At 36.2% G+C, this 16,392-nt stretch overlaps 1 long non-coding RNA gene across 1 annotated transcript in view; it reads right to left on the bottom strand.

The window, feature by feature from the left end:
* Nucleotides 1-405: 405 nt before the first annotated feature.
* Nucleotides 406-16,392, bottom strand: part of LOC131737940 (uncharacterized) — a 55,043-nt gene continuing 39,056 nt past the window's right edge. Inside the window, exon 3 of the long non-coding RNA XR_009329526.1 lies at nucleotides 406-489. This is a non-coding gene — a long non-coding RNA (uncharacterized LOC131737940). The remainder of the gene's footprint in view (nucleotides 490-16,392) is intronic.

The raw sequence follows: 16,392 nt of genomic DNA, 5'->3' as shown, positions 1-16,392 counted from the left end.
CACAAAAGCACTTGATATTGATTGTCATTTTCAAATGACAAACACTGGCATTCAAAAGGTTGTTCTCAAACTTTATCTTCAGTCAAATTAAATTTTTACCTGATCCATACAGAGAGCCAGAATATTCAGGAGAAACTTAGCATAAATTACACAGATACTGATGACATTTTGACTCTGTATCACAGTCTTTATCAGATGACTATACAACTACGAATGACTTGGGAGATAAAATGTTGGTGCAGCCATTTTGGATTCTGAAGGACAGTAAATACCTGTGACTGGGTGTGGGCTTGCAGAAACAAAAACAGAGTGCAGCGTTTGTGGTACAAATAAAAGAAACAGTGATTTATTTATTGACGCACAGTGCAGTATATACAAATAGGGGAGAAACACGGTGAAGGCTGGTTCTGGTGCTTTTTTGATTAAGGCTGCTCCCGATAAGTGTGGTCCTCTGTCCTTTCTGGTGTCCAACAGGCTCCTTGGTGTAGTCTGTAAAACATAATTCCTGGTTACACAGACAGTACATGACAATCACAGCACCCTCCACTTGTTACCTCTCTGTATCTCCACTTTCCCAACAACCCGTTGCGAGACAGCACACTCCTTTTTGTACACAGAGCTCCGCCCCTGTAAACAGCCAAACCCCAATCCCTTGGAGGACAGGTGTTTTTAATGATGACTGATCCCTGAGCATGTCTGCTGCCTTCCTTTACCAAGATGGCGGCCTCTAAAAGTGACAGACATCAGGGTCCTGCAGATCCCGGCAAAGGAGAACTCACTGCTGGTTCAGCACCTACAAATTTCAGATCGGACCCCGTCAATCCATCACAATACCAAAACAAACTGAAAGCAAAACTGAGGAAATCCCAAACCTAAGCTCTCTAACCAAACAGCTACCTGTATTTGGTACTCAATCATAGCTTGGTGGCTTGATATACATTCAAAAGCGATTGAAACCTTTATATGATTGAGTACAGCTAGACATGATTGAGTATACCAATAGTAAACGGGTACTGTCATTGAATAGTAATGTACTTCTGCATATAGTAATGGTGAATTGAGTGAATGGTGAATGGTGAATTGAGGATGGCTGGGTCTATCCTCAATTTGCAAGTAATGTACATACACAAGTACATTATTACAGTACTACAGTGTACGGTAACATTTTAAATAAGAGTGAAGGTGCAGGGTTCAAGGTAGTAGCTCTTTCAAGAAGAAGCCACATATTCTGGATACCCACCGTCTTTGGTAACATTTACAGTACACTGTTGTTACACAAACAGGTGGTAAGTGGGCTGAATTAAACATTTTGCCAAGTATGAAAACAAAAGATTTTTTTCTCCAATTATGAAAACACATTTTCAATTTGAAAGCTGTCAAAGCAATACTCTCCTAAACCGTGTGAACTGGTGGCATAATAATACATTTGACAACAGCTGTATACGTACCAAATTGAGACCATTTTACTATGTGCAATTAGCTTTGTGTTAGTTTTTCTGAACACTGCATGGATTACCTTGCATTTGTGAAAGATTAATATACCACCTTTTTACTTATCCATATATTCATATGTTAAAGATTTAGACTTCTAATACCATATTTATATAATCATCGCCTTATTTTTAGTGCGTGAACAGGGATAGAGCCGTAGGGCACCCTGAATCTTATCACTCAGGGTTGACAAACCACAGAAACAGCTAACCAGAATGAGACCACAATAATTTCCTGTATCAAATGAAATATGTGGCTCATACATATTTTTTTATTAGCACAGTAAATGTATCTTATAGGGACAGTCTGTGTTTGCTTGAGCAGTGCCAGTTATTTTTGTCAGTGTATACTTTAGTGGTCAAACATCATTAGCCTGCAACCATAAAGCCAGGAAGTTAAATAAATGTATGACCTCCTGGTATTAGAAGCATAGCTGGAACCGAATCCAATTTTAAAAAGATTCAGGCCTGACTCAGAAGGTATAATATATCTTTTGCAGCTCAAGGCCTTCTCTGTATTGGTCATTTGAAGACGTACTGTAATATGCAACGGTGCCAATGTGTTCATCTACATTTATGGTTTTGAAAACCATACCAAGACATACCACAAGAAAACATTTCTACTGGTGTTAGAAAGCTATAAATATGCACCTGCCATTTGCATCTGATTGCATCTAATTTACAGAACATATCCTTCACACAACTTAGACATCTGTTGATATTCTTGCAGGTAAACTTCAAAACGAAGTAAATAGATATCCCATATTAAGTGCAATATTTTAAAGAAAGATAGACAACAACAAAAAACAAATAAAAAAAGATGTATGTTCAGATTCTGAGTAAAAGGAAGATACAATTGGGAATAAAAAATGGAAACAGCATTCCCCTTTGAGTACAAAAAAAAAAATGCATGAGGACAAAAACATAAAAAAAACATACTATGTTTAATAACATATTAATTAACTTGATTGGTAGTTGGTTGGTATTTACTACCCACCCAATTAGCCGACTGTAATTTTTAATTTAGTTTATACACAATAATTAGACGCTTCAAAAAGTCTGTTATTATTTTTTGAATGACACTGGAGGTTGTATTTGAATATAAACAGCAATATACAGACCCCCCCCCCCCCCCCGTTAATATCAATATAACAGGGCTCAAAGGTGCACAGAAGATACACACAATGAGCATTGTAAATATGTAATTTATAACAGTGATTCAACACTTAATCTATGAAAATAAAAACACTTTTGACAATGGCATGCGACTGTATTTTGTTAATGTTATATATGGAGATGCCTTAACCACATAAGTGTTTGGCCGGGGTAATGCCAGACGAAAGTGGCAGATTTTCTGAAGAGGAATTGGCAGAATCCACCAAGTTGTTTTACAATAAAGCTCCACACAGGGTCCTTTAAAAGCCATGTGATAAGCACCAAGAACTGGGGCAACCTGTAATCTACATCCTGGTTGAACAGTGATTAGGAAAAGCAGTTGTATATGTTGAGTTGTTGGAGGCATTGATTCCAAATGAAGGCAGTATTGTCTTTGTAGTATGTGTCATTTTTTGAAAACTATATTCCGAATAAAAACAGTGTCTGCCAGAAAATAAGGCCATTTAGTCAGGCACAAAGTACTGTCTTGAGAAAATCTTAATATTTTAAAAGAATAAGTAGCTTAGTTTTGTGGGAAGGGTTCCTTCACAAAGAATATATAGTGGTAATACTCCCAATTCAAAATTATAAGACGTTAAATTGGAGGATGTGAAATAATCGTATTAAAGGAGATTACAGTCAAAGTTCTTGGTTACTGACTGAGCAGAGCTGAAGCTGGAATTGCTTTTAAAAAATTTAGCTCAACACCATGATCTGCAAGCGACTATACATTCATGAAATACATGCAAGATACAGTAATGCATGAGTTGTAAATGTAAAAGCTTACCTGTAATTGCCATCTTATAGCTTGCTTTTTTTAATCCTTTAACCAAAAATTAAACTAGAATTATGCAACATGTATTATACGCTTCAACAAAATGTATAATAATTTAAATGCACATTCTATAGAAAATCTCAATAATCTGATTAAAGGAATACAGTTGAACAAAAGGCATATCAGGGGAAAAAAACATGAAAGGGGACATCATAATCATGAGACTTCAACTTCCCAGGTAATAACTGGAACAACCCCTCAGATTGTGGCGCAACAGAGCTTGAAATGGTGGAAGTTGCAAATGATTGCTTTGTAACACAATTTGTAAATGCCCCTACCAGGCAGTGTGCTTGCCAAGACCTAGTATTCTCAAATAACCAAGACAGGGTGAACAAAATAGAAATTATGGAACCACTGGGAACAAGCGACCACAGCATGATTACATTTGAAGTCTACTGGAAAAGCAAAACAGCAACATTCAAACTGCTGGTCTAAAACCTCTGCAACTTTGAAGGAATGAGACACAAGCACAGCACAGACTGGTAGAAGACACTGGAAGGAGAATCTGTGGCAGGTGGACAATGTTCAGAGACATCGTGCTAGAAACGAAAGACAAATTCATCCAATAGACTAAACAAACAAAATGGTTTAATCGATCCATCAAACAATCCTAGATCCATTTAGTATAAAACAAACCACAGCACTAAGAGGACTGGGGGCTCTCAAGACTAACAAATTCCCTGGTACAGAGGACCTGTACAAAAGTGCTTAAAGAAACATGGGAAGTCATTGCAAAAAGCCTTGACAAAGTGCTGCATGAAAGACTAATCCTAAAGTTAACATACATACAGTGGCTCTCAAAAGTATTCACCCCACTTGGACTTTTCCACATTTTATTGTGTTACAACATGGAATCAAAATGGATTTAATTAGGATCAACACAAAAAAAGTCCATAATGTCAAAGTGAAAAATAAAATCTACAAATTGTTCTAAATTAATTACAAATATAAAACAGAAAATAATTGATTGCATAAGTATTCACCCCCTTGAGTCAATATTTGGTAGAGGCACCTTTAGCAGCAATTACAGCCATGAATCTATTTGGATAAGTCTCTACCAGCTTTGCACATCTGGACACTGCAATTTTTGCCAATTCTTCTTTGCAAAATTGCTCAAGCTCCGTCAAGTTGGATGGGGACCTTTGGTGAACAGCAATTTTCAACTCTTTCCACATATTTTCAATTGGATTGAGCTCCAGGACATTGACCTTTTTGTTTTTAAGCCACTCCAGTGTGGCTTTGACTGTATGTTTGGGGTCATTGTCCTGCTGGAAGATGAATCTTCTCCCAAGTCCCAGGTCTCTTGCAGACTTCAGCAGGTTTTCCTCCAGGATTTCTCTGTACTTTGTTGCATCCATTTTGCCCTCTATCATCACAAGCTTTCCAGGCCCTGCTTCACGATAGGGATGGTGTTCTCAGGATGATGTACGGTGTTAGGCTTGCGCCAAACATAGCGCTTAGCGTTGAGGCCAAAAAGCTCTATTTTGGTTTTATCAGACTATAGAATCTTCTTCCACTTGGTCTCAGAGTCTCCAACATGCCTTCTGGCAAACTCTAGCTGAGATTTGATATAAGTTTTTTTCAACAATGACTTCCTTTTTGCCACTCTCCCATAAAGGCCAGTTTTGTGAAGCACCTGGGCTATTGTTGCCGTATGCACAGTGTCTCCCAGCTCAGCCGTGGAAGACTGTAACTCCTTTAGAGTTGCCATAGGCCTCTTGGTGGCCTCCCTGTCTAGTGCCCTTCTCGCCCGGATACTCAGTTTTTGAGGACGGCCTGTTCTAGACAGATTCACAGTTGTGCCATATTCTCTCCATTTCTTAATAATGGACTTTACTGTGCTCCGGGGGATATTCAATGCCTTGGAAATGTTCTTATATCCTACCCCTGATTGGTGCTTTTGAAGAACCTTATTCCGGATTTGATTTGAATGTTCCTTCGTCTTCATGATGTAGTTTTTGTACTAACCAATTGTGGGACCTCCCAGAGACAGGTGTATTTAACCTGAAATCATATGAAACACCTTAATTGCACACAGGTGGACTCCATTCAACTCATTATGTGACTTCTAAAGACAATTGGTTGCACCAGAGCTTATTTAGGTGTGTCATAGCAAAGGGGGTGAATACTTATGCAATCAATTATTTTCTGTTTTATATTTGTAATTAATTTAGAACAATTTGTAGATTTTATTTTTCACTTTGACATTATGTACTTTTTTGTGTTGATCAGTGGCAAAAACTCTTAATTAAATCCATTTTGATTCCATGTTGCAACACAATAAATTGTGGAAAAGTCCAAGGGGGGTGAATACTTTTGAGAGCCACTGTACAAGTGGATACATAACTGGTTAAAACATAGGAAGCAGAGAGTACTTGTAGGAGGAGAAACATGAAGCTGGGGCCATGTACTCACTGGAGTGCTGCAGGGATCCATGCTTGGGATCCCTTATCTGTTTCCGTTTGCTCATTACTATCACTAAATAAGCAGTACAATTCTATAAGCCTAAAATGTCTGTTTTTTGTCAGCTGATCGCACGACATTACAAGGGAGTCCACACTTGTGAAGATGACATTTTTCAAACCAATGGTACGCACAGTGCATTACATGCATACTGCTGCAGACACCAATGGTCATGTGAGTAGTCCAGACCCAATGAGAAACTATCGACATCTATGGTTGCTGCAAAAACAAATTAAACATGTCTACTGGCGCCAGAATTGAATGTTGCTGGCTCTATATGAGGTACCCTGGTGCTAGAATCTAGTGCTATAGCACCACATTTGCACCCCTGTATTCCCAATATTTCATAAAAGACTGCAACTTGCAACATTTGCTCATTGGTGCTTTCGTTTCATGGCAGTACTACATGTTTATCATATCACCTTAGTTGCAAGTAAGTCATATTTCATTCAAACGGTATCAGAAAATTCAGAGCTATATCATACTTTTTTCTTCAGCTAACTAAAATAAAATAGCACTCAATAAGATAGCTTTGTTAGTCTGAAACTTGAAAGCTTACGGTATACCAAAAACGGATCTGTTGAATACAGTATTTTGAAGGAAACACAAACGGGCAGTACAGCGCAAAAGAAAATGTCAGATTACGCCCCTAAAAGTGATTGTTTGTAATTGTCTTTCAATACAGTTTAATATCACTAGCAAACAGGTGTGAAAAACCGATCATAGATCAGATGATTAATCGATCAATAGAAAATGTCACGATTAAAACCCCTAATATATAGTATACTATATATATATATATATATATATATATATATATATATATATATGCATAGCTTATAATAATATGTAGCAGTAAACATCAATCTGTACAGGTGGCTTCATCAATTATGCCATAAAAATCTAGTTTCTTTTTTTAGAGATCATATACACCATGCCTTTTAAGAAAATACCTACTATATTAGACAAAATGTCATCTATAGGTCATCGACAGGCAAGGAGATTATAAAGGATTCTTTCCAGTCTTGAAGGAAAATTATTGTTCCTCTGGGATTTAACAGCAAATGACATTATAAACGAAAACTGCTTTCTGATTACACTATAAAAAGCACAAAATGCATACGCTGTCATCCGTTTGACCTTCTCTAGGCAACAGAAGCCTTCAGAGATTCAATAGATTACTGGTTCTCTGCTTGACATACTAAAAAGTTTTTGTACAGCTAAGTATTATGCACATTATGTGAAAAAAATGATTTTATAAAGAATGTTCTGATGTAAAATATTATCATAAGAAGTGCGTGGCACTTATACCAAGTGAAGATTTTCTAACATTTACTGTGTGCAACATTTCAGTAAAAAGGATAGTTTTTAATGGTTGACCTTTTTTTTTTTTTTACCTGCCTCTATATAATATATTTTTTGTATGCATATTGTACAATTTAAAGGTATCTGATCATATTGAGTGGATCACAACATGCAATGGATAATGAGCATGTTACAACCCCAGGAATGTTAATTATATCTAGTCATGGGGTGATCTGGGAAGAGCACAAATTATCAAATGGGAGTTCTGGGGAACGATATTACCACATTACATCCTGAGATAATAACTTGAAATGAAATCAATTCTTTTAATCTTTAGCTGGCATTTTAGGAAAATATAAATACATGTAATAAGGAGAAAATGTGTATCAATATTAAATTTGATTTAATTGCCCCCCCTTAATATAAAAAACATGTCTGCTTTTAAAATGTCAGTATTAGAATATAATTAAGAAAAGCAGTGAAATCCTGTCAAGTGAGTGGCTTGATTCCAAGATGAAACAGATTGGCAAAACACACCTTGTGATCAGGAGGGTCCCTATAGAGAAGAAAAATGGAAAAATACACCATAAACATCATACACAATATAATGCTTTGAACTGGATAGTTCAAATTAAGAATACAATACTAATGTTATTATAATTATGTTCTGAAAGTTGACATGAATTTACAAGACAAACATTTACTTACTCAAAATAGCAAAACACACAGATATCTTTGATATCGTAATAAATGCTGTCTATGCATTAAATGTATAAAATTACTGCTTTTACTGACCCTGCTAGAGCATTAAAGAATACTGGGGTGTACATTGCGTGCAATTTGAGAATTGTGAAAAGGATTGGGGGACAAGAAAACTGATGAACATTTAAAATGTATATGATTGTGTTTAATTTCTGACACTGGTAGAGGTAATTTTCTGAAATGCTTATTCGATTTTTCTATTTGGAGATACACATGTTCTAGCTTTTTAACTTCTGTCACCTTCTGTGAACTATTTTTGTTTCAAATTTCCAGCCAGCAATAAAAGTCACATTTTGATTTTTTTTTTTTAAATAAATGGGATTATAGGTCATAATTTATATTTTAAAGATAAACATGATTTTAATAGATTAGAGACCATCAAATTGTTAAAAAAAGTCAATTACATGGAACATAGGCTATATGTAGTTATTTTTTGTGTATGGTTGGATTACAGATTAACAACATCTAGCAACTGTATTACACACATTGTTCTATACATTGTTTAAAAGCGAAGAATACAACAATTATCCATACATTATGAGAAAACAAATGAGACCTACATGGTTAAATATGCTTTTCATGCTCTATAAAATAGAAAACGATGCCTTTAATTAGAATGCAGGGGCTGTAGATTAATAATTTTTTCTGGCATCATCAGTAATACATCTTTGTGTTTTATAATACTGCATTTCATTTGGCAGTAAAACAGCCTCCAAATGCTAGAATCCAGTGTCATGAATATATATGTTACGTGTTGTACAAGTAGACTACACCTGTGACTCCTTCAGATTTTAATAATGAAAATACATAACTACTGAAATTACCATTACGACTACATTGTTTCTGTATATCTGCTGCAAGCCTGTACAATAAGATGAAAATAAGAAGTATCATTTCATTTAAATGGAAATCTAATATAGAAAATGGAACTGAAATTGACAAATGAAAACACTCTGCTTTAAGTGTATGAATGAAAACCATGTGAAAAATGTGTTTCAATTCATCATTTTCTGTTGTGTAACACATAGTAATAGCTGTATAATGTATAGTTGATAAGGGCTGGTGAGGCTGCTATGAACTCCTTTTTATATGTAAAAAAAACTCAAGGTAACAAGTATAGAGAACAATATCTATCTTTGCAAAACTCATCAAAAGAGGAGTCATTTAAATTAAACGATTAGCAGTGCTAATGACTAGGGGTGTGCGAATACTGGGATTTTAACGGGTTTTAAGTTGTTAGGTATTAATTCACGGGGCAGAAACCAGGGCTGCGAGAGGAAGGGCGTACTTTGCAACTTGGGATTCGAGGCTCGATCTCTAGAGCAGGGGAGAGAGAGAGAGAAAAGGACGGGCCAGACTCCAACCGAGAGAGCCTTTCCTAAGGAGTTGAGGCTAGCCCGAATGGCCTCCAGGCCCCTTAAAAGACTTCTCGGAGTCGTTATAGGCTCGGCCTCGCGACTGGGTCCCAGTTAGCGACCGGGGTCGACCCTCAGAGGATGGAATGGCTCATACGAAGCCTTGACGTAAGGAAGAAAGAATCTGAAAGAACACAAATAATTGTTAGTTATGGGACTCAAGCACTAAGACTAACAGGACCACGTCCCAGGAGGATAAAGAAGGAAGCCAGACAGAGCCTTCTTTCATGAGGTAAGATATATAACACATGAGCTGCGAAATAATAGTGTGGCCGGTGGTCTCTTCTGACCACAAGAACCTGCAGAGTTACTGGAACTCCAGGCCAGGGAAGTGAGAGTCATTATCTCCCCAGAGGGGACCGACACAGAGGCATGCAGCATATGAATGAAGTGAGGAGGAGGAGGGAAAAAGCAAAACACCAGAGAAAAAGCCAAGCTGTGACTGCTTAAATATGGAGTCAATGATGACAGACAGATGGAATTAGTCAATGATGATAGGCAGGTGAAATTAGGAAATAGCAAAGCCCAGGTTTATGCCCACGGAACTTCACAAGTTAACATTTAAAATGTGCACAAAGTACCACATATTATAAGTTATCGACAAGGGAAGATATGTTGTATTACTGTAACCCTGGTATTATTGGTTAAGTATAATCTGACTGAATAAAGAGAATGTGCTTGCAACGTATATCTTTTTTTCATTTAGTTGTATTGTTGTGCATGCAGCATACTTTTAAAACATGGAAGCAGTTTATGTATTGACATAGTGTTCTATCTTTCCATACCAAAAATATGAACAATTATCGGTAGTCAATTATCGGTAGTCAATTATCGGTAGTCAATTATCAGTAGTCAATTGGTTTGTATCATTTTCTTATCGATGTTGCATTCATCCAGTGATTCCAACAATATGCACAGGTAAAAGCTAATCTTCAAAAAATAAATATCTAACCATTTTATTTGAAATTAACTTGCCATCAGTCTCCATGTTCCCCTTTAAAATTGGTGTAGCCAATGTAGCCATGAATATGACAGATTAAACATTGAGTGTTTAATAATTATGGATAATTTAGAAATACTAAAGAAACTTAATAAATTCAATAACAAAAGTTTTGACTATAAGTCTTCAATCGAGAAAGACTTAGTCCAAAGGTTTGTCATTGAATCTATTTTTGAAGTCACTAAAGTTCCTTTTAGTATTTCTAATTATGACAGATTAATTACACATAATCCCAGAACACAGGAATAGAAAAAATAAAACATCTCAAGAAACTTAGATTTGAATACATTCAGTTTGTATGAAACGCAGAGTGGAAATAATCATTCATGGAACATATGAAATGTATTACTGAAGTGACTTAAACCCAGATCATTTTCAAATGCTCCAGCGAAACACTTCTAATATAAAACCTGATTTACTCAGAGGTTGTGCTTGACTGCATACATATCACTGAATACACAGTAACTATTGTCAGTTTGGAAGCATATACTAGAGCTACAGTATACCATACTTCAGTGCTTCTTTGGCAATATTAAAGCAGCAAAACTGCTTTACAGTGTTCCTGATATGTACAGCTATGGCCAAAAATTTTACATCACTCTATAGAATTAACACATTTTGACTCATAAAGACGAATGAAACCTGCTGAATAATATTAGGTTAACATATTGAGTTACACTTTGAAATCTAACATGAATTATTGTACTACTATTATGGCTAATATGTAGTTTATTTGATTACGTGATGTTAAATAAAATATCTAAATTATGTTCATATAGTTTTTATTATTATTATTATTACGCCTCAATCCTAAAATTCTAGGTTATACAAAACCTTTGTGATTATAAAAACATTTGCTGTTGTGAAAAAAAAACAACCTCTCACTATACAGCAATAAAACATTACCGTGGAGGAACCAAATATATGCAACAAGATTGTAGGACCACAGCCACGGCTAACAGAGGGTGGTGTCGACACACTGTTAATGCATTCACTTCTTAATATGACTAACATTATCCCAAGAAAGACTTCATTCATTGAGATGGCATTAAATACAGCAGAATTCTGCAGACCTTCTGATGGATGGCATGCTTTATGGTAATTTATTGAGAAATGTATTTCTCTAGGTGTTGAAGGAAATGAAAATGTCCTTTTTGTGCAGAAAACTAGAATTAGAATTAGAATGTTGTATCTGTTCCAAAATGTTTCTCTGAAAAGTAATGGAACACTGTTGTATCAAATAAAGACACACAGCAATGAGGGCACTCTTGTATTGTTGTTTACACTTTTCTTTTTAGGAATATGGGCTTAAGCAGCAAAGTGTTGACAAGTGAAACAATGCATTAATACATTGCCTGGTCGAGTGGTTGGCAATTAATGTACTGAGTAAAGTGGTTTGTATTGTTCTAGTCAGGATTATTGTCACAATTACTGGTGTTGTAACACACTCTAGCACTGTAGATGTTCATTCACATAAAAAAAAAAAAAAGAATAAATAAAAGTTAAGAAAATACTAGAATGCCATTCACGGATAGTGGATGTAAGGCTACATACAGTAAATGGCAAATTGTCATAAGAGTCATTTCTTCTTAAAAGATACAGCACCAATTACAATTCTAAAACGAATAAGAAGCAACATAATACTACTTACAAGTCCCTAAAACAAACACCTGCGCTGATTATTTCAGGCATGGTAACTTTACTGGAGGCAATTTCCCTTTCTGAAATAAACACATTGGGGTAAATAGCTTTGAGAATCTAGACCTACATGGTATGTTTATTTCTATGAAAGCTTGCGAATCTTATAACCTGTGAAACGAAACTTGCACAATTTCAGATTGTTATAACAAACTGTACCCTAAAACACAGAAAAAGGCCACCTACGGGCTATTAATAGACCAATGAGCATAAATTTGGGAGGCACATTTGGGAGATCTGCCATTTGCAAATTCCCTTCTACAGTTCTTTATTTAGCTGGAAGAAAAAACCCACACATTGGTTTATCCATGCAGAAAATGACTTCTGCATTTGTGTTCAGCTGTTTAGACTGTCTTGTTTTGTAAGGATGATTTCAATACAATTACATTGTCTCATACAGTACCCAAGATCAGATTTTTTTTTTTTCATGCGCTGTTTCTGCTCTGAGGATGACGTCAAATGAATCAGTTATTAGACTTGGTGAGAGAGTGCTGTTGCTATGGTAATGTATTGATCCACTTACTAACATTACTACATACAATACAAATACAGGAACACAAGGTTTGCGAAAATCAGATTTACACATTTTAGGGGACAGTATTAATCTGTGAGACTGTTCAGATAATTAAAATAGACTCTGATGTATGATAAATAACATATGAGGCTATATCTTAAACATGTCACCAGTCATTCTTAGTGAGGCACAGATGACACATATGCTTGAGATACTACTGTATTTATAAATTACAGATGTGCAAAATATACTAACCAATGCTAGAATGTCTTTACAATTACTGGACCAAATCTAACCACCATGTTACATGGATATAGCAGTAATGGCATGGTCTCCATGTATAAGATACTCACTGCGCTGTTACCTGTTTGATTTTCAAATGTGCACTTTTATATCAGGCCACACTTCTTAAGACCTACACTGCCTTCCCCAAGCATCCTAAACAGCAGCAGCAAATCATTGATTTCATCACCGGTACTGGTTCTGTATCCAAGGAGATTGGTTATATTTTAACATTATGCTCTATTTAAGTATGTGCAGTAAATGTCTAAAGGGCCATGTATTGAATCTTCACTGTTCCAGAATGCCCCTACTTAGAAGCCTGAGATCTTAAATAACCCCTTTGTTACCTCTAAATAACCCCTGTGTATAACCTCTACATAAGCAATCTGAAGCATTTACTGCTAAGCGGGGATTATTTAAGATGTATTGGTTAAAATAAATCTTTCTCAAAATGTAGCCTTGCTAGCTATCTTAGATATATGTGTCTTTCCTAACAACCATTTCACTATATCATACTGATCACTCTGATAGGCCTTAAAGTCTGTAGTTAAAAGGAAGGAAAAACAAAGAGAAAATAAATTAAAAAAAACACCCACATATATAGCTGTAGTAAACCTAAAATATGAAAATGACCCAATTAGCATGCATAACAATTTTTCTAACCACTAACAATCTGGCAATACAGTGTTGCAATAAACTGTTCCTAAATCCCCCATTAATTTCCCTAGTGACCTTATTAAGACAATACAGTATTTGGAACAGAGGGGAAAGGGGGATTCTAAATATTTATATGTATTTTTTTTTCAAAGAGGGCACTTGAATAAATAAAAAGCTGCTGTTAATTGAATGCAAATAAACACAACTCCATAATATAATTTAAAACTAGAATCACGTAGAAATTTCGAGTTTCAAAGTTGTTTTTATAGTTTTTTCTTGCATGGCCCTAGGACTCTTCCACAGAATAGTATATAGGAGGCTAGGATTTAATAATAAAATACAAGTTTGTTGAAGATTGGTATTGACCATTAAAACCTGTCCAGATTAAACGACCCAAACAACCTTTTCCTTTTTTTTTTTTTTAGACAACAAAGACCAGACGAAATGATTTGTTACATCAAACAGGTACAAATTAATGCCTGTGCTTTTGATTTTATTTCTAAAAAAACTGCTCTGTTACAGTTATGATTGTAGTATTCTAATTATATTCTAATTATTACTGTATTCTGTGTATGGTGTTTAAACTTTTAATAGAAGGCAAGAAAACACTGTTATGTTATGCATACAGTGCCTTGCGAAAGTATTCGGCCCCCTTGAACTTTGCGACCTTTTGCCACATTTCAAGCTTCAAACATAAAGATATGAAACTGTAATTTTTTGTGAAGAATCAACAACAAGTGGGACACAATCATGAAGTGGAACGAAATTTGTTGGATATTTCAAACTTTTTTAACAAATAAAAAACTGAAAAATTGGGCGTGCAAAATTATTCAGCCCCCTTAAGTTAATACTTTGTAGCGCCACCTTTTGCTGCGATTACAGCTGTAAGTCGCTTGGGGTATGTCTCTATCAGTTTTGCACATCGAGAGACTGACATTTTTGCCCATTCCTCCTTGCAAAACAGCTCGAGCTCAGTGAGGTTGGATGGAGAGCATTTGTGAACAGCAGTTTTCAGTTCTTTCCACAGATTCTCGATTGGATTCAGGTCTGGACTTTGACTTGGCCACTCTAACACCTGGATATGTTTATTTGTGATTTTGCTTTATGTTTTGGATCATTGTCTTGTTGGAAGACAAATCTCCGTCCCAGTCTCAGGTCTTTTGCAGACTCCATCAGGTTTTCTTCCAGAATGGTCCTGTATTTGGCTCCATCCATCTTCCCATCAATTTTAACCATCTTCCCTGTCCCTGCTGAAGAAAAGCAGGCCCAAACCATGATGCTGCCACCACCATGTTTGACAGTGGGGATGGTGTGTTCAGGGTGATGAGCTGTGTTGCTTTTACGCCAAACATAACGTTTTGCATTGTTGCCAAAAAGTTCGATTTTGGTTTCATCTGACCAGAGCACCTTCTTCCACATGTTTGGTGTGTCTCCCAGGTGGCTTGTGGCAAACTGTAAACGACACTTTTTATGGATATCTTTAAGAAATGGCTTTCTTCTTGCCACTCTTCCATAAAGGCCAGATTTGTGCAGTATACGACTGATTGTTGTCCTATGGCCAGAGTCTCCCAGAGCTGAAAGTTTAGAGGGACGGCCAGGTCTTGGTAGATTTACAGTGGTCTGATACTCCTTCCATTTCAATATTATCGCTTGCACAGTGCTCCTTGGGATGTTTAAAGCTTGGGAAATCTTTTTGTATCCAAATCCGCCTTTAAACTTCTCCACAACAGTATCTCGGACCTGCCTGGTGTGTTCCTTGTTCTTCATGATGCTCTCTGCGCTTTAAACGGACCTCTGAGACTATCACAGTGCAGGTGCATTTATACGGAGACTTGATTACACACAGGTGGATTCTATTTATCATCATTAGTCATTTAGGTCAACATTGGATCATTCAGAGATCCTCACTGAACTTCTGGAGAGAGTTTGCTGCACTGAAAGTAAAGGGGCTGAATAATTTTGCACGCCCAATTTTTCAGTTTTTTATTTGTTAAAAAAGTTTGAAATATCCAATAAATTTCGTTCCACTTCATGATTGTGTCCCACTTGTTGTTGATTCTTCACAAAAAATTACAGTTTCATATCTTTATGTTTGAAGCCTGAAATGTGGCAAAAGGTCGCAAAGTTCAAGGGGGCCGAATACTTTCGCAAGGCACTGTATATTAAGGGACATTACAACACTACCACAACTGTATTAGTAACATCTTGAATTTTACCACTTTTCTCTGGAACTGTCTGTCCCTGCATGGTGTTGAGATAATACAAGCTGACTGTGGTGTCCTTCTGCACTGAGGACTTCCTTGAGTTACAGGAATGCCATGTGTCAGAACCAGTTAGTCTGTGTGAAGGTGCAAAGCAGCTCTGTTGAGCTTACCCCTTCAATATTTGCTTCCAAAGTGGTTTAGGTGGAGTTCATAAAACATTGTGAAAAAATGTGTCAACAACTGTTTCCAAGTATAGGGGGTTTATTAATGTATTTCACTTACTTAGTAAATTGACAAAATAATTGGTTTGATTAATGGTATGTGTATTGTTTTGAGTTGTTTGTGTATTATGATTTTGTTATGCACCACAAATTTTGTTTTGATTATTTCATGTGTGACATTAAATGTTGTTTTGGTATTTTGACACTGGGTTAACGGGGGGACAATTGGAATGTAGATTAGGCTTCCAAGGCACCAGTCACCATCAATCACCTCAATTGTATGAGACCGCCTATATATAAACTGGACAGAAATAGAAAGAGGGAAGACAGGGGCATTGTGTTATGTCTTTTATAAATTGTATCATTCGAAATGTTTGCTGTATAGAATACT

The sequence above is a fragment of the Acipenser ruthenus genome, chromosome 9, assembly GCF_902713425.1.
Source record: "Acipenser ruthenus chromosome 9, fAciRut3.2 maternal haplotype, whole genome shotgun sequence".
NCBI lineage: Eukaryota > Metazoa > Chordata > Actinopteri > Acipenseriformes > Acipenseridae > Acipenser > Acipenser ruthenus.
Note: the sequence above shows the minus strand (reverse complement) of the source record. Positions and strands in the feature narration are given on the sequence as shown.